The 18,716-nt window shown below is 46.6% G+C and overlaps 1 protein-coding gene across 2 annotated transcripts in view; it reads left to right on the top strand.

Annotated features, from left to right (window-relative positions):
* The window catches only part of Oamb (Octopamine receptor in mushroom bodies), a 156,455-nt gene that overhangs the window by 19,526 nt on the left and 118,213 nt on the right, over positions 1-18,716 (top strand). For both annotated transcript variants that reach the window (XM_025307294.1, XM_025307293.1), the window contains exons 2-4: positions 1,876-1,992; positions 6,615-6,726; positions 6,925-6,965. The gene's annotated coding sequence lies outside the window, so the exon portion shown is untranslated. The remainder of the gene's footprint in view (positions 1-1,875; positions 1,993-6,614; positions 6,727-6,924; positions 6,966-18,716) is intronic.

Below are 18,716 nucleotides of genomic sequence, written 5' to 3'. Positions count from 1 at the left end.
TCTTGATAGTAAATGAAGTAAAAAAATCGAATACTATTTTTCCTTTCGACGAATAGTTAGCGAGATAAATGTTGAAAAAGTTACGACCAAGTTTTCCTCAAATATTTCAAAAAATAGGCAAATAAAAAAATGTTTCAGACAAAAGTTGTTAAAATTAATTGGTAGAAAAAGAAGATATAATTAAAAATTGGGCTTTCTATTTTAAAAAATGAAGTTGACCTTCAACTGACCTTGAAAATGCCCTCCAAATAAAAAACTGACAATACCACTCTCTTTCGTCTTCGAAATCATGGAACATGTGTTTTAGCTTTTTTTAATATCTTTTATAGTTTTCGAGATTTCCCTGTTACCTGTTACGTTTGAAATTTAGCACCTTGTATATATTATATATTCCTTCGTTTCGTACGACGTGTGCTTGCTCTTCCCACATTAATTAAACGTCCAAATATGCGCAACTCGTTCCGACGGGTCCTCCGGTGAAAGATTTACTAGCCGGTGGCGAGCGTGTGCGCACACAAGGCGACATCGTTCCATCGCCGAGGTAGATGGTCGAGGTTGGTTAACCGGTGGTACGTAGATCGAAGGGTTGCTGCGCGCGACGGTCAGAACGGGACGGATGAAGGGACGGGGCGAGCGACGAGCATGCCAAGGCGAAATCCTGGTTTCTCCGAGCCCGGATGCTGAAGGGTTGCGCATGGCGACCCGTGGGACGAGACTCGTGGTGGCACCGGCTTCGTGGTGGTGGAAAGTCCTTGGTATGCCACATGAACACCCTGAATATTGGTTACGTACGTGCCTGACCTACCGCAACCAGCCGGATATGTCACTTCCGGGTGCGCGCCGATTTCATTGCGCCGCCCCCGAAATCCGACGTGCAGCCATCCTTCTCTCTCTCATCCCCTTTCTCTTCGTCGTCCCTTCGTCGTCCCTTGTTCCCGACCGTCTTCGGGTCTAACGGAGATATTCGTGCTACGCGAGTCAGCTGATTCACGACGCGCTTATCCGGAGTAAAGTAGATCGACTATTCTCACGGAGACTCAACGTCGAATTATCGCACCCCCCATTCCCCGTCCTCCCCGCTGCAGACTCGTGCGTCGATTTTGCAAAAGATCATCAATGTCGAGTTGCGTCGGCCTCTTTAAAAGTAGCTTCACCTTTGGGTATCGTCGAATGTACCTCGCGCGATCTTTCGATGAAAGTTATGATGGTTTCGGGGGTAATTTGAACGGAACCAGTTGGCTTTCTCATCTCGGTTTTATCGCGGACACAATGTGCGGCTGTTATAATCTCCCGCAACCCGACGAAACGGTTTCTTTCTATAATGACACGATATAACGCGACCGGCGAAAGTTCCCGAGAATCGCTGTCTCAGACAGAATTATGCTCGGGAATATGAGATAAGTAGGTTTTCTTGTACTTTAAGATTAAGTGCTCTCAACGGTATAACGTTTTAGAGCGAAAGCTCAGAACACGTCGGAAAAAACGGCGAATAAGAGGAGGAGGGGGCAGGGAAAAAGAGAGACAGCAATCCGGAAAAACTCGCTTTCGAGTCATTTCACCTGGTTCTTTCACCTCTTGAAAGGGGAAGGCCAGCAGCGAGAGAGAGGGAGAGGAAGAGAGATAGCGACAAACAGAGAGAGAGAGAGAGAGAGAGAGAGAGAGAGAGAGAGAGAGAGAGAGAGAGAGAGAGAGAGAGAGTGAGCGAACGAGGGAGCTTGAATTTTCGGAGATAATGGATTTTCGAAGTGGACGACTCATATGTGCGCCATCAGCGCGGAGCGCGCGCGAGGACCTCCATTAAATCCCGAGTGGTCGGAATGAAATAAAAGCGCGTTTTCGCACGGCGAGCCCTACACCTTCTGTTCCCTCTTTTAGGAACTCCTCAGAAAAGCACACAGCGACGCAGCACGCGGGGATTCGAAGGGACGAGAGCGAGAGGACAAGTCGGAGAACGAAAGGGAGAAAGAGGAGCCGTTCGCCGTCGCGAGCCATGTGAGTATATTATCCGAATGAACAAACCTGTTATCAAGCTGTTATCTCCGCGCCAGCCACTTTCCTCCGGCCACGATTCTCGCCTTCGTCTCTCCGCCCGTCGCTTTCCGCCCCATTGTTTTTCTTTCGCCGCCCCTCCTCTCCCCCAAGCCTCCCCCTCCCCGCGCCGCGCCACGAACCACACCCGCGCCCATCCACGTCAAACATTACTTTTTATTAGGAGGTTCGCAGTCGCACACGAGCGACGATGATAACGCAGAATTGATTGATTCCGTCGGCGCTCCACTTTCGTCCTCGTAAATTATTTTCTCGCGCGTCGCGAGTACAATGTGTGTGTGCGTACGTGTGTATGTGCGTCACCCTGACGATTGCCTCGCGTGTGCCGCTTCGTTTAAATCCGGCGATTTTGAGCGGCCGTCCTCTCCCCCCCCCCTCTCTCCCCTGTCTCTTTAACGTCTTCAAGGCGCATATCGACGTTTCCATCTACGTGTTTCTCGCCGGCGATCTCGTGTACATGTGTGTACTATCGGGAGGTAGGGGAGAGAAGGGGTGGCAGACTGATCTCGGGCGAGAGTCATCGGCGAACCCTCGTCCTTTCTCCGAGAGCGATCCTTCGATCACCGTTTTGTCCTCAGCGGAAACTCGCTCGATATTCCCGGCGCGAGATATTCCCGTCGCCATTGTCGAAGCTAAACGCGCGCGCGCGCCTATAACTGAATCCTAATGTTGAATTCCACTCGAGTGGAAAATATACATTTGAAATTAATGAATACGCCGCACGGGGTCTCGTTGTTTGCGCAATTCCGTGAGTCCGTTACATTTATTACAGAATACTGCGCGCGCCTCGCGGATTGAATTTAGCTCCGGGATGTAATAATGAGTCGCGTTATAAACGATATTGTCGTATTATGTTCTTGTTAAAGAAAAGTCGAGAGGGGGGGAGAGAGAGAGAGAGAGAGAGAGAGAGAGAGAGAGAGAGAGAGAGAGAGAGAGAGAGAGAGAGAGAGAGAGAGAGAGAGAGAGAGAGAGAGAGAGGAAGCTATTCTAAATTAGTGCGAGCTCCGCGGGGGAATATTAATCGATGCAGTTCCGGGTTGTTTTGCACAGCGGCATAACGCGAAAGAGAGGGTGCGCGATGTCGGGCTTAATTTATTGAGCTTCCCTCTGGTTTTCCTTGTGCGTTCGCATCCATCTTCGCCGCCGCCGCCGCCGCCGCCGCTGCGGAATACTTGGCAGTGGCGGATGCTTATTAGATCCTTTGAAACTTTGCGCGGAGCGGCGCGTTTCGGGGCTACGTATTACTTTCAAACTCGCATAATGTCCCTCGTGCATATATGTACAACGTGCGAGGACATCGTCTGAGGAACGTCCCGCCGACCGTGGTGGCGGAGACGCGCGTCGTAACACGGCTACAATTCCGGCGCCAGCCGCCGGCTGGTTTACGACGCGGTCGTTGAAGACGACGCGAACGACGCCGTTCGCGAAACGCCCGGCGTTACTTACGACGTCCGCACGCGACGTGGGAGATTCGTTAAGCTTCGTCAGACACTCGACGACTTTTGATCCTCCTCCGTCGGATTGTCTTCCTTTCCTCCGATCGGATCCTCCGCACCCGCGATATACCGCGCAAGAGGAATTCACAACTGCCAGTCTATTCGCGGGACTTTTATTATGAAACTTCGACGGGGGTCGTCGGGGAAGAAATGGGACGTCTTATATAATTGGTACATCGAGGTCGTACGTTGTGTGGCGGAGGAGAACTCCGATACGAGTAGCGACTTGAAGCGGAGTCAGCTTTTTTTGGAATTTGCTTACGCAAAAGAAGAGAGAGTGACAAGGGGGGAGGGAGAGCTCTGTGACTTTCTCGTCGGTCGTCCATCATTCGTTGCAGAGCCGACAATGTGATCGCGAATTATTTTTACCTTCGATCGGCGCGATATTATTCGAAAAAAAAATATTCGCACAAACGATAGCGCGTCGTCAAAATGTTTTCGCTTAAACACGCGCGTTCATTTCGATGTTAATTGCGATCGATGGTGTGAAAGACGTATTTGTAATATTTGTAAAAAATCGCCAGCCGGCTCTCTCTCTCTCTCTCTCTCTCTCTTTCTCTCTTTCTCTCTCTCTCTTTCTCTCTACCTCTCTATCTATCTATCTCTCGTTCGATTTATATTTTCGCTATATTTATCCGCGAGAATTGATCGCGCGATAAGCGTGCATAAAAATAGAAAGAAGCAAAGAGCGTCCGCATTTTTCGCGCCGATTTCGTGTTGAAATCGCCGACGCTATGATTCGACGAGATCGATCGTCTCCAAAGAGGACTATAAAAAACGGAAGAGAGAGGGGAAGAGAAGGAGTCATTTGGTAACTTCGCGCGAAGAATCGGTCGGTCGCAAAACGCAAAAGTTTGTCCCCTGCAAAATAGAATGATGCCTCTCGATCCGCTCGGATCGCGCCGACTTATCGCGTTGAAATACTGCTATGCGAGACGAACGCATGCAATCGAAAATGAAGTTTTCGACGAGCGTTTGACAAGCGTCCGGTAAATGTTGTGTGGAAAAGTCTGTCGCAAGCTTAACATAGCTGAAGTTGATTACGGCCGCACTTGGAGCGCTCATGAGAGGCGAACACGAATCTTCGCGTAGCATGTTGGAAGAGTTCAGCGAAGCTCCTTACACAAGCGGCCACTAAAAGTGTTCGCAGTTTCTTAAGCGGTTATAAAATGTGCAAAGCAGCGAGCGAATGTCTGGAAAGCATTCCAGATGCTTTTGGAAATTTAACCTTCCGTTAATCGCAATATTTTTCATTCGTAAATGGTCGTGTTATATATCTCTCGGATATACTAATTTTCCCATCTATTTTTCTCTGGTTCTTGAAACGATTTTTCTTTCATTAGCACTTGGTCAATAAAGTTTATAAAAACAGTGGAAAACAAATTGGCAAGCTTTAAGGTGGATAAAAAATTTTAAGACCATACAGCAACGGCGATAGATTGTAGCCTGAAGGTATCTATTGGATATCAAGAGGCACACCGTGCGTATATTATGCGAAACTAGAGTTGAAACGAGGTGAGATATTCATATCTCAGCAATGGCTAAACCGATCGAGGTTTTTTCAGTCCCAATCGATTCGGCCTTAAAAAATAGGTAAAAAGTGTCCTTGTGTTTTTTGTGTACGTCTCTAAGTGTAGATATTTTAAGATAAAGTCCGATCACGGAAAATTTCGATTTAGTAAGAAATAAGAAAGTAAGAAACGCTAGAGGAGAGGGGATTTGTGCATCTCACTTTTCCGGCATCAGAGGCGTTACAAGCGCGCTGAAGAAGCAGCGAGTGAGCAAGCGATAGAGAGTAAGAGACAGAGAAATATTGCTAGAATACAGAAGTAAAAATGTGCGAGTAAGAAAAAGAGAGCGAGAGCGAGAGCGAGAGAGAGAGAGAGAGAGAGAGAGAGAGAGAGAGAGAGAGAGAGAGAGAGAGAGAAGCCAAGATATTTTGCATTAAATATTTTTTATTGTATTGTTATAATAACTAATTTATTGTAACAACAAGTAAATATTGTAATAAAAAGTACAATATTGTAATAACAAGTAAAATAACCATAAACTCAGTGTTCTAATAAATAATGAAGACACTGTTTTTGAAGTATCGAGCTCTGTATCATTGGGAGTTTTCGATTTACCTTCAGATTTATCTTCAGACTGCAAATCTCATTTGCAGAGTTGAGTAGAGTAGAGTTTTTCAGTTGATGCTATTGTTTTGTTATATCATTTTCTTGTAGAACAGTTTTGTAGAGTTTTATTTATAGTATTCAATAGAAGAATTTATTGTTAGAGGTATAAGTTTTACTTGTACAAACTTATTACTTGTATAACGAAAATAATAAATTACATTGCCCAAAGATACATGCTCAGGTGCGGTACGATGCACAGTACTAAAAGCATAAACATTGCCGTTTATCTTGAATAAAGAATTAATTATATTATAATCATATATATATGTTAGGTTTCTCAGTTGACGTTATATCATTTCTTCTGTAAAGTAGAACAGTGTTGTAGAGTTTTATTACAGTTATAAGTTTTACTTGTAAAATTTTATGTTGCATATATAACTTGAAAAAAAAGTAATCTGAAATTTTTAAAAATAACACAATACGCGTTGCGCGTGTATTTTGGCGCCTCTCTTTACCTTTCTGTTTACAAAGGTAAGTTTTGTACAACGTTACGGGCTTTCTGAGACGCGTCCCGGCGAGATAAGGTCGCGCGACTTTGAAAACAACATGTTCATAAGTATGCAACTACCGCGACTGCTTCCATTATTGTTTACGCCGCGGCGGCGGACGGATCGGCGGATCACCGCGCGTAATTATTTCCGAATTTTCACGCTCGATCATAGTGTTCGTGCGTGCGTGTGTGTGCGTGCGTGCGTGCGTGTGTGTATATGTGCGTGACGATCCAGAGCATCTTGAGCAATAGCAATGTTTCATGGTCTTTAAAGGTAAACTTTTATTGGTTAACTTGGTTAAGTTGAAGATGCTAATTTGTAGTCTCGAGTCTTCGTACTTTTGATGCGGGGCGCATTTATCGCTGTAATACTAATGAAGAAACTCGCTGTTTGTTACACAGATCTGCTAGAGTTTGCGGCCACGCGATAGCTGCGGTTACCGGGACGCAGTTTCGACGGACGCCGATGCCGCACCGGAGGATCCGGTTCAGGCCTAGCGGAGTCAGCTTGGAGGTGAGGTTCACTGATTGTTTATATACTTCTTCTTGATTCATTGCGATCGAAAACCGAACGATTCGAATAAAAGCCGTTGAATTTCAACGGCAAAGGGTCAACGTTTGCATTTGCGCGCGCGCTTCCGCGAACTGAACTCAACCCAATCTAACTTTTGACCTAACGGTTTAACTAACGAAACTACATTTTTTGTTACAGATCCGCAACAGAACGCGGCTGACTCTGTCTGCTGTGTATCGGTGAGTCAGAGAAAAAAAGACATTTTATGGTGATGGATGTTTGCAATATCTCGAGAAAATCTCGAGAAAATGCGATTTAATTATACTTTTTTTCACACATTGCTCGAAATAATCAGGAGATCGTGTCTTTCAATGACCGCAATATTACACAACAGAATCTTTAAGATATAATATATATTTCTCTCTTTTATATTTACTCTGAATCATTAGAGGATACAGATATAAATGCTTTAGTTTATTATTATATTAAGATCAAGATATGGAATTATTTGCTGCGATTCAATCAATATAACTCCTGCTTCGAGTAGTGTATAATGTTAAAATTTGATCAAAATTGCGCCATCGCAATCGTGAAATTTCACCATTATTTATCTTATTCGGCTTGATTAATTTTATATCTGTCGAGTTTGCCAATTTTCTACATTTTACGACTAACGGAAGGTTCATGCAAAAGCGAGCGGTCAGAAAGCAACATGAGAGCATTTATTTGAACTAAAAACATCTTCACGGTGAAGACTTCCCTAATCGACTTCCTTTTCGATTGGGCGACCTTTCCTTACGAGTAAAGTTCGTCGCGCTCGTCGACGATAAACAAATAATCGACGATCATCTCGAAATTCGCGTCGCGAATTTATTATGCGCGCACGCACACGCATATGATTGATGTAATTTGCGCGATGAGATCGCCGCGATCCTCGCGAACAAGAGCGCGTGTAGTTTGCAAGGCTGATCGATCGAGAAAGGTCACCGCACGAACTTGCGAATACGTCACGTACAAGTACGCCGATAAGACCGCCTTAATAACGTCGATTCTTATCGCGAATCGCCCTCGTCTATCCAACGATATCGTTAATACAGACGTATCCGCGACGAGGGAGCGTCGCCCTGCGATTAGCATCTCTCGTCGACGCGAGATCCGATCGATTTAAACGTCATTTCCCGCCGCGAACTCTCCGCCGGCCGCTTCCGTGTCCCTTTTCCAGCGAAAATTAACATTCGGTGATAACCGTGGAAATTTCCTCGAGTGCAGCATAGATTCCGATTAGAATTCTAAAATTCGCCGAGAAATTGGTTATCCGATTGCAATACCGATTGGAAATGCCATTTTTACACCAACTCGTAGAGTTCAATTCAGTAGAATAGAAATGGGAAAGGATAAAATTCTAATGTAAAATGGAAATCAGAAAAAATACATGGGAAACTCTACGTTTTCTTTTTGCACTTGTGAAATCGCGAGCGAAATGTGTTTGAGACATCGCATTTTTAACCAGGACCTCCGTAGATCTCGGGAAATCGAACGAGATCCCAATTACATCCCGCATTTCCTACTCGAATAATGAATGAACGAAGGAACAAACGTACGAACGATCGAACGTGTGAGCGACTTTGAAAACGACCACCAGCGTTCACCGACAACCGCTGCAATTATTTTGTAACGAGTATAAGTTGTTCGTCATGTCGGGGAAGGGAGGCGAAAACGCTCTTTTGAAAACGGTTGGGTCGTTATTTAGTTCTTACGCCAGGTGATTGTAACGCGAATGAATACTTGGTGACTCGCGAACGAATCGACTGCCGTTTGTTTCGACGCGTAATTCGAGGCTGGGATTACCGGCAACGCGTTCGTTTTAATAACAAGCCGCGCAAAAATGCGAGCTCCACGTTCAAATTAAAAGCCCTCCCCGCTGCCCGACGAGAGTCCCGCGTTCTTCTTTCCGGTTTAATCTCTGCCTTACGGAAAGTGAACTTCGCACTGAGACCAAACGCGATTGCATTGTGATTTCGACTTAACTTGATCAAAGCTTAGAATAAACGAACAATTAAATTAGCTATAGTTCTCTCTCTCTCTCTCTGCCTCTCTCTCTCTCTCTCTCTCTCTCTCTCTCTCTGCCTCTCTCTTTCTCTCTCTCTCTCTGCCTCTCTCTTTCTTTCTTCGCTCACGTTGCGCCGCTCACTTCTTCAGCGTTAACCAGAGTCGGCGACTGGGGCCCTTTTCTCCCTTGTCTCCTTTTGTCCTTTGTACCTAGCAATTTTTAGTCCACTTCGGTTTATTTCTCTTAATTCGAATTATTGTTTACAGCGCTCGTTTCCTCGCCGTAATAACGGTACGCGGCGCCTAGAAGGATTCGTTCCGCGATAAATCGATTTTCCCGTCTCCTCCATCCCTTCTCCCACCTTCGCTTCTCCCGTCGTCGCTTCGTCTCTCGTAATTCTATTCTTCCTGTCTCCTGCTCCTTTTGTCTCTCTCCTTCTCCCTTCCTCAAGCCCCCGGATCATCTCGTTTCTCCCGTTTCTCGCGTTCGTCTCTCTTGCGTTTATAATCTCGGCTACCTCCCCGGCGCGGGCCTGCGCAGGAGGCCGCGTGTATCGCGCGTGTACCATTCTCGGACGACTTAGCCGTAGATTATGCAATAAATTCTACTGTAGGTGCCGTCATCTGTCATCCTCGCGGCCATTATCGTCTCTAATGTGTCGAGCGCCGCGTGTACTCCAAGCCGGGAGCCGCGTCTCACAGTATCTACCGCGACCCATGCACGCCGGCATGTTGACATTCCCATCGGTCCGCTTATGCGCGAGGCGATAGCTGTGCTGCGGGATGCAGCCCGGCGCATACGCCGTGAATTCTACGCCGCTCGAGACGTACCATTCGATTTCCCGTCTGCGAGCGCCCGTTTACCCTGATTTCCCATGATCCTCGAGCGAGCGCGCGCGGAGACGCGAATACCTCGCGACGGCTATATAAGCGCCATTCGTTCCCCCGTCTCGCGCGAGCGCTTCCGGGCGGAAATCGCGCGCGCGCGCGCGCCGGCTGAGCGTCAACGGTGATGATGATGCACTTCGACTCTCGCACGGGGACCCTCGCAAGAATATAACGGTTGAGAGGAAGAAGAAGAAGAAAGGCAAGCCTCAACGAGAGAGAAGCCTCGACGAAGGCAGGCTGGAGAAGGGTTGATTCGCTCGCGCGAAACTGTAATTTGCACGAGCGTGCGGGTGCGGCTTTTTTCACCGCGCGAGCTCGCTGGTCTCCATGGTGGATCTTACAAAGTACAAACTCGATTTGCCGTTGTTCGCCGAATGCCTCTTGAATTATCGGCCGCTCGCTCCCCCGCGAGCGGGAAACTTCTCCGCGCTTTGAATTCATTACGGATAATAAGGATCCTCTCTTGCCTCGTCTCTCTCTCTCTCTCCCTCTCTCTCTTTATTTCTCGCTCGCTCACTCGCCGTTCCCGCGAGTTCCCACTACGAGACAATGTTCCACTCGTTGTTCCTGAGCGGTTATTCCTTCCTCCCTTCCTTCCTGCACCCCTGCACGTCGTTCCTTTCTTTTTTTTCTTGTTGCCGACGCAAAACACCGTTTCGTGCATCTCCCTGACTCGATGAAACGTTCCATTCGTTCGGGCTTCCGGCGCGCATTAATTTCATCCAGTTGCACCGTGACGGCATACCGACGACAAGACGAGGAATTCGCACGCCGCGGCGCGGTGCGACGCGACGCGACGCGACACGCTCGCAATTCCGCGCGACGCGCACCGTCGAACTCGAATCTCCGGTTCTCGCCGAAAGTAAAACGAACGATAAACTCACCCGCAGTGCGCGTATTTATAGTCGGCGTCCGGGACTCTCTCTCTCTCTCTCTCTCTCTCTCTCTCTGTCGAGTGCGTCTCTCCCGTTGCCGATCGCGACGGCTCGAATTTCGCGCGCGACGAGGCGACGACGAGGAATCATCGGCGCGTGTGAATTCGAACAATCGTCCTCGGCTAAAATCCTGTCCGCCGCGATATCTCGCTCGTCTATTGGAACGACGAAGCGCGGGGATAAGCCGATGTTTCCGGTTCCTCGTGTCTCAAAGGAAGCCTCAGGTCGCGAGACTTGCGACTGGAGATGTCTCGAGACGCCGAAGAAGCCGACAGGCGAAGGAGCATCATCTGTGACCTATGCGCGTTACAGCGGTGCCTCGAGGCGAAGCTCGCTTTCTTCTCGGACGCTCTCTCCGACCAGCTTCCGATCGATTCGTCGCGCGACAGTAGCCAGCTATCGATAATTGTGTCGCAAGCCGTGAAAGAGCTTCTTAAAAAAATCATCTGAACTTCCATTGGCGATGACATTTCCAGACATCTCGAACGAACGTTAATATTGTTAGCGAACTCGTAGCTCGATTATACCGTGAGATATCTGATGTCGCGAAAAGCGGAGGGAATCTGCCAAGAGACGACGTCCCTCGCTCTCTGAGATCTAAATTTTTGGCGAGAAAAAATTTAGGTTGCTCGAAGAATTCACAGCTGAGAGAAGACGCGCCAAGAGAGAGTTCGCTGTGTAACACGTCCCTCTCTCTCTCTCGCTCGCTCGCTCTACTTTTCTCTCTCTCTCTCTCTCTCTCTCTCTCTCTCTCTCTCTCTCTCTCTCTCTCTCTCTTTCTCTCTGCTGTTCGTTTGGCACGCCCTATTTCTTCATTAGCCAAGCGAACCGTGTTAACGACGAAGTTCTCGTGCTTGCGATCCGTTAGCTGGAAGATGTAGGAACCGTAGCGTTCAAGATACATAAGGTGACCTTAAAACGGCGCCACGAGATTTTCAGAAGTACTCGGTCAACCGGAGGTCGACCTTTACATTTCTCTCTCTCTCTCTCTCTCTCTCTCTCTCTCTCTGTCTTTCTCTCTCTTGTTTTCTTTTCTAAACAGAACGAGCTTATCTGAATGGCACGATTTGCGAAGTTCCACATGCGCTTTCATATCGCGCGCTCCTCGAAGCGTAAGGACCGAGAAGAATAACGATACGTCCGTGCGATGAACTCGAATGTAAGCGCGTTTATGCTAACACAAAACGCACGCGCAATATCCCGGAAAGATACACCGTTATCCGTTGCGCGCGAGGAGATTTATGTCGCGTGCAGAGACAAGCATTTGAAGGAATTCAGGTCGAGTTTTGGTTAATGCTGTTCCCTCTTTAATGTCGCAGCGCAAAAACTCGATGCGCGCGCGCGAGGCGCCGCATTAGGATTATCGCCGCTACGTGAGAGGAGAGCTTGCTTCCGCGACGTTAGCCTTTATATCCGCGTACTCCCACGTCGAACATCCCGAAGGATCTCCTCTGTCCTTTACGTCGTCCATTAAATAAATTAGTCGCGACGCTTGATCGGCTCTCATTTCTGTCATCCGCCGCAGCTCTCCTCCCGCGAAAATTATTTGCACGCTCCGCCAACGGGTTATCCACGTGCGCTACGTCATCCACGGCGCACCTACACGCGTCTCTTTCTTACTTTGAGCGCTTTTTTCTTCAACCAAGGTTTTCAGCCTGCCGCCGGTCGAGGGGTAACGGCGCGGACTCGCCGTGTTTTCGCGTCGCTCGCGGCGTTCCGTGTCAAAAACTGCAAATCGCGAGTGCCACGTGATATTCGCCGAGAAAGGATTCCGCCGACGCCACCGCCTGTCTCATTACACGTCCCGTAACTCCGGATTTTCCTCTTTTTACCGTCCGCTTTTCCCCGTTTGTCGCGAATCACGCCTCGTCCGCTCTTCTTTCTGTCCCTCGCCTACTCGCTTTGCAGCGCTCGCGCGCGCAGGAAAGAACACCGAGATACGAGACTGGTCCCAGAAGTACCTGACCTGACCTATAGATAACAGTTGTTGTTTGAAAAGAATGACTATGTTAGAAAGTACCAACCTCATAAAGCTCAAGTTTGAAGTTTGACGACGCTACGTTGTTCAGTATTTGTTTGGCAGGCATCAATAGTGAACGCTCTCAGTGAATTTGTGGACATGGAAAAAAAATTGGTCATCGTTATGTGTGATACAATACTTTGATTTGAAAGGCCTCAGTCCAACCGATATCAAAGCGGAGCTAGATTCTACTCTGGAGGAGTCTGCTCCTTCGTTTACAGCAGTAAAATATTGGATGGCAGAGTTTAAACGAAGCCGTACGAGCTGCCAAGACGAACATCGCAGTGGTCGACCAAATGAGGTGACCACGCCAGAAATGGTGAAGAAAATCCACAAAATGATATTGGATGACCGTCGACTGAAAGTGCGCGAGTTAGCAGACATGGTAGGTATTTCAAAAAGTGCTGCACATCGCATATTGACTGAAAATTTGGACATGAGAAAGCTGTGCGCAAGATGGGTGCCGCGATTGGAACAAAAACAGCGTCGTGAGGATGTTTCAATCGAGTGTTTGGCGAAGTTTCTCAAGAATAAAGCCGATTCATAACCATGGTTGAAACATGGGTCCATCACTTCACACCTGAGACGAAGGAACAGTCAAAACAATGGACTGAAAGGTGGCTTGATGGCTATTTTGAGGTGCTCGACGATTCCCACTATAAACTATAAAGAGTATCGAAGCTATTGAAAAGTGTATTGAGCTAAAAGGAGACTATAAAGACAATAAAGGAGCAATAAAGATATTTTTTCCCAAATTTGTTGTATTTTCTTTGTTAGGTCAGGTACTTCTGGGACTACCCTCGTATTATGCGGCACCGGTAAATTTTATCCGCCACTGTGTATCGCGCCGTATGTTTTTCCTTTGGCATGCTCTGAGGATTTGCGAGATTACTTCGTCATCCGCGGATATTACTGTAGTCCGCAGAAAATCGCGTTTCTTCTCTATGCGACAATTTTATCCGTAATTAAGGTGCGGTAAATTTCTCTCTCTCTCTCTCTCTCTCTCTCTCTCTCTCTCTCTCGCTCTCTCTCTTCTTTTCTTTCTCTTTCTGTCTGGGACAATCCCGAGTCTGTACGTTCCGCGCGTTCGAAATGATTTCGCAGTTTCCCGGTGAAATGTACGGCCGAGATATCTAGTTGTTAACGCAATCGATTCTAAAAGTTCAAATTTGATTAGGTCGACTGAAAAGTTCGGTTTGATTTTCAATGGGAGATGTCACTCGTACATGTAATACAATCGATTGCTACGCCTCATCAAGTCACGCTCTTACGTGATGCGATATTGGACAAGTATGCGTGTGTTTTTTCTCTCGGTTATTTTATTTATTTATTTATTTATTTATTTCTCATTAATAGAGGTAGAAATGTATTGATCGTGACTGATCGTAAGTGACGATTTACTCGATTTACTTGGCTGACGAGTAATTTCCACCGAATAGAATAAAGAAAGAAGAAATTTATTAAAAAAGAGTGAGTCAAAATTTAAATCAAAAGTACAAGAAAAAGAACGACGAAAACTCCAATCACAACACATTTAATTTCCATGTATTTATGATATATTGTTCACGTAACAAGAGTGTAACTTATTTTAATATTGAAATGTCTCGATCGTGTATCGTAGTCATTTCAGCTGCAGAAACTGCAGATTAAAAATGATTATCGGCCGACAGCATCGGGATAGGTTCAATACGTAAAGTGTAAAAACCAAAAAAGTATTCGCTTACGCTCGCTTCAACTAACGCCAATTAAACTTGAGCGAGCTTTAAGTCTAAATCTTTGTCCGAAGGGAACTTGACTGAGATTAAGGCGAAATTTAAAACTCAAATTAAGATTTAATCGACGTCGGTAGATAAAGACAAACTCACGGTCGCCGATCGCGCAGGTCACCATTCTCTGAAGGCCATCATTCTCGACGGATAGTCTTCCGGGGGATTGGCAGACCACACTTTGAGGATCTCCAAGCAGAGATTATCGCGGTAATGCATTATCGAGCGTAGCCGATGATGCAGACGTTCGACGCATCAGAGACGACTCGAATCGCGCGAGCAGTCATTCGGAGAACATGATGTCAAATTAGAAGACGACTGCAAAGGCAAAACATTCGAGCTGTCTCTGTGATACTCGAGCGCGTCTGCCGCGTTTAATGCACGATTACACGTCCTGCCAGAGCGACGTGCATTCGTTTTGCATGCAGTTACCGTTGTTTATGCATCATCGTGATTTGATAGCCGCGCGCGTTGGCGATGGAATGCACCCCCCGACCTTCTCGCCGCCGCTCGTTCGTAACTCCCGCGCTGCGAGATTCTCGAGAGAAATTCGAGTCGCCACGAAAATTAATCCCCACCGCGTCGAGCAGTCGCCGCCGTTAGGATGTAACGCGATAATCCCTTCACATGTTCCCGGATTTGTGGGATTTGTGGGATAAGCCGATGTTCTCATTTTCCGCGCTTTTGAGTAACGAAAGGATACACTTGATACGTCTCGCCGAGCTTAAGTCGCCGATTTGTACATCTCACCTCTCGGAGCAGAGGGGAGGAGAGCCGGCGCAAAATTGGTCCACCCTCAGAAAAAATACGATTCCAATCGTCACCGTTTGCACTCGTTATCTCCTTCGAGCGATTCCCGGCGTTTCGTTCTCGCGAATTGCTTTCCTCGAAACCTGCGATTGTTCGCGAGTTTCAACGCTAATCAATGGGTGCGTTCACGACACTCAATGGTTGCGCAGCTGTTGAATAATTCGTCAAAGTTATCGGGGACTTGAATAAGTTCTCGCTATTTCCCGACAGATGGTTATCTTGACCTTTTTGCATCGGACAATACTACAACCAACTTCATCGTGAAGCTCCACTATTAGGCTCGAAGTGACAGTATATGTTATTTCGCCGAAGCGAAACAACATATTTTCTCATAGCGTTAAACATGTCGAATTTCGTGCCAAAAAAAGAATATTTGCGGGGAATTTTACTGCATTACATTTTTCAAAAAAAATCTGCAACTGAAGCACATAGAATTCTTGTGGAGACTTACGGCGACCATGCTCTGTCGGAAACAACATGCAGAGATTGGTTTAGATGCTTTAAAAATAATGATTTTGGTGTTGAAGATAATGAACGCTCTGGCGCACCGAAAAAGTTTGAAGACGAAGAATTGGGTGCCGTACGAGTTGAAGCCGAGAGACGTCGAACAGCGTTTTTTCACGTGTAAACAGCTGCTCCAACGGCAGAAAAGGAAAGGTATTTTGCATCGTATCTGGCGATGAAAAGTAGATAATACACTACGATAACCCGAAGCGTAGAAAATCGTGAAGTAAACCCGGCCATGCATCAACATCGACGGCAAAGCCAAATATCCATGGTTCCAAGCTCATGCTCTGTATTTGGTAGGATCAGCTGGGTGTAGTATATTACGAGCTCCTCAAACCCAACGAATCCATCACGGGAGATCGCTATCGACTACAATTGATGCGTTTGAGCCGAGCATTGAAGGAAAAACGGCCGCAATACGAAGAGAGACAAGAAGACAAAGTAATTTTGCAGCATGACAACGCTCGGCCACATGTTGCAAAACCGGTCAAAACCCACTTGGAAACGCTCAAATGGGAAGTCCTACCCCACCCGCCGTATTCGCCGGACATTGCTCCTTCCGATTACCACTTGTTCCGATCGATGACTCATGGCCTGGCTGAGCAGCACTTCCATTCTTATGAAGATGCGAAAAAATGGGTCGATTCGTGGATAACTCAAAAGATGAGTCGTTCTTTCGACATGGTATTCGTATGCTGCCAAAAAGATGGGAGAAAGTAGTGGCTAACGATGGACAATACAGTCTGTAAAGTAAGAGCGTGCACGGCATAAATGGCAGTTGGCTTCAAATATCGTACCTAGTTTTTTTGTGAGCCGATAGATGAAATCTTTGTCGTGAATGCTTTGTCACAAAAGATTCAGTTGGCGTCGAACTCTAACCTGAGAAACACCTGGTTAACCGCCATGAATGCCGCATACGCATCGCGCTACGAGGCTGTGTTCCTTTGTTCCCATCCCAAAGGATCAAAAATGTCATATGCAGTGGCTGCTAGATACATGGGAAAGTCAAAATCGTTCGTCGCTAAGTGGGTTCAGCAATATAAGAAGATGAAAAATGTCGATGACTTGCCAGAACGTGGCTCGATAGGCAAAGTGACGCCGAATATGGAAAAAAAAATTGTGAATTTGTTTAAGCGGAACCCGACCTTAATGCTTAAAATTTATGACAAGTGTTTGTTGCCGACTGCTGAAAGATGCTTCATAAAAAAAAAAGGAGGACTGGATCTTACAGGAAGACAACGACTCAAAACACCGGAGCAAGCTTTGCACCAAGTGGAAAGAGCAGTCTGACATCGTCACACTTGATTGGCCATCGCAGTCGCCAGATGCAAATCCCATTGAAAATGTGTGGGCATATCTCAAGCACAAGCTTCGAGGAAAAAGAGTGTGCACTTTGAAGCAGCTGACACGACAAATTCGTCTCATTTGGAGGTATTTACCGAACGAATACGCAGTCAACTTAGTGGAAAATATGCCTCGGAGATGCCAGGCAATTATCAATGCCGGTGGTGACTGGACTCATTATTAATGGTATAGCATTTTTCTTCTCATGGAGTACAACAAATTCATGTACTTAAAAATCATTAAAAATAAATTTTTCTACACATTAACTAACCCGTGCACGCTCTTACTTTACAGACTGTACTTTCAATGACTTGTTCTTTACTAATTTTTTAATAAATAAAGCATTCATTTTCACGAAAAAAACAGCGAGAACTTATTCAAGTCCCCAATATTGGTCTGAATGTAAGGATCTAACAGTAAGGACCAATAGTTACTAATCGCTCACTGAGCGGTTTTCTCCGCTGAACGCAATGAATGTCTTCGACCTCTCGCTGACCGTGATAATCGGCCGCTACTTTGGCTATATGTAAAAGGAAAAAAAAAATGAAAACAGCACCGAATTATAAACTAGGAGACCGCGGGCTCTGCTTCCTCACGAAAGAAGCGCGCAATAATCGTAATGAGACTCCCGAGTTCGCCTGGCGTCACACGAAGGGCCGACCTTTCGCGACCCACGGCGTCATAGCGACGTCGATAAACGCCATAGTGGCGCCACCCGGCTTTGTAATCAGTTGTAAAGCCATCGCGCAGCTAATGCAGCTTTCGGTCTGAGTAGAACGAAGGACGTCGCTGCAGCATTTTTCGACTTTGACGAGGGATTCTGGATGGCGCCGCTGCGGCTGCCGTCCTTGGAACGTAACTTGATTCAATCGCGCGTGTTTACGCCGCGCGATACGCGCGGACGTCCGGATACGGACGTCAGGAAGACACCCTTGTATCCTTCTTTTGGCGCTGGACGACCATAATAAAATAACGCGAGCGAGCGGGCGGGCGGATGGACGGACGGACGAGGGCACCATTATACCGCCAACGATGAAGTAACTTTAGTTACTTTAGCGGTTACGTCAAACCACCTGTTGGGAATTTTACATGAAGGACGAGAATAGGAAGGGTAGGGACGCTTGTTTCCGACGGTCTTGCGGAGAGCGTATTCTTCGCGGTTTCTAAGTAACGAGCTACCGAGTCGCCCGGAGGATCATTTGTATCCCGCTTGGGAATACGCGTGGAGTAATTAGAAAGTCTCCATGGGGGTTCTACGTGACATGTGCGCATAATTAAAAGGCAGTTATGCCACCCGCGCGGAGTTACGCCGCTATGTGATATGGGAGAACTGAGAGTGAAAAGCGATGCCTCTCACCCTCGAGGAGGGTGGGTCTCGCTTACTTTATCTCGCTTGTGTATTTATTATATTAGAGGTGTGCAAAGTATACAAATTCGATTCCAATCTGGTTTCTTATTACTCGAGGATTTCGAATTACGAACTTTTAAATACATTTAAGAGCCGGCAAGTAGGGACGTTCAGAATCGATTCCTAATTGAAGCAATTTTTCGCAGGTTTTAAAAGAAACCGATGCAAAGCTAAATCACTAGGAAGGGATAGGGTCAAAAATTACTCGCATTAACGACTGACTTCTACAGACCATATTATGAATTATGTCGTTAATTGAAAGT

The sequence above is a fragment of the Harpegnathos saltator genome, unplaced genomic scaffold (genome assembly GCF_003227715.2).
Source record: "Harpegnathos saltator strain DR-91 unplaced genomic scaffold, Hsal_v8.6 scaffold844, whole genome shotgun sequence".
NCBI classification, from domain to species: Eukaryota; Metazoa; Arthropoda; class Insecta; order Hymenoptera; family Formicidae; genus Harpegnathos; species Harpegnathos saltator.
The sequence above is the reverse complement of the archived record's forward strand: the minus strand, read 5'-3'. Positions and strand labels throughout refer to the sequence as shown.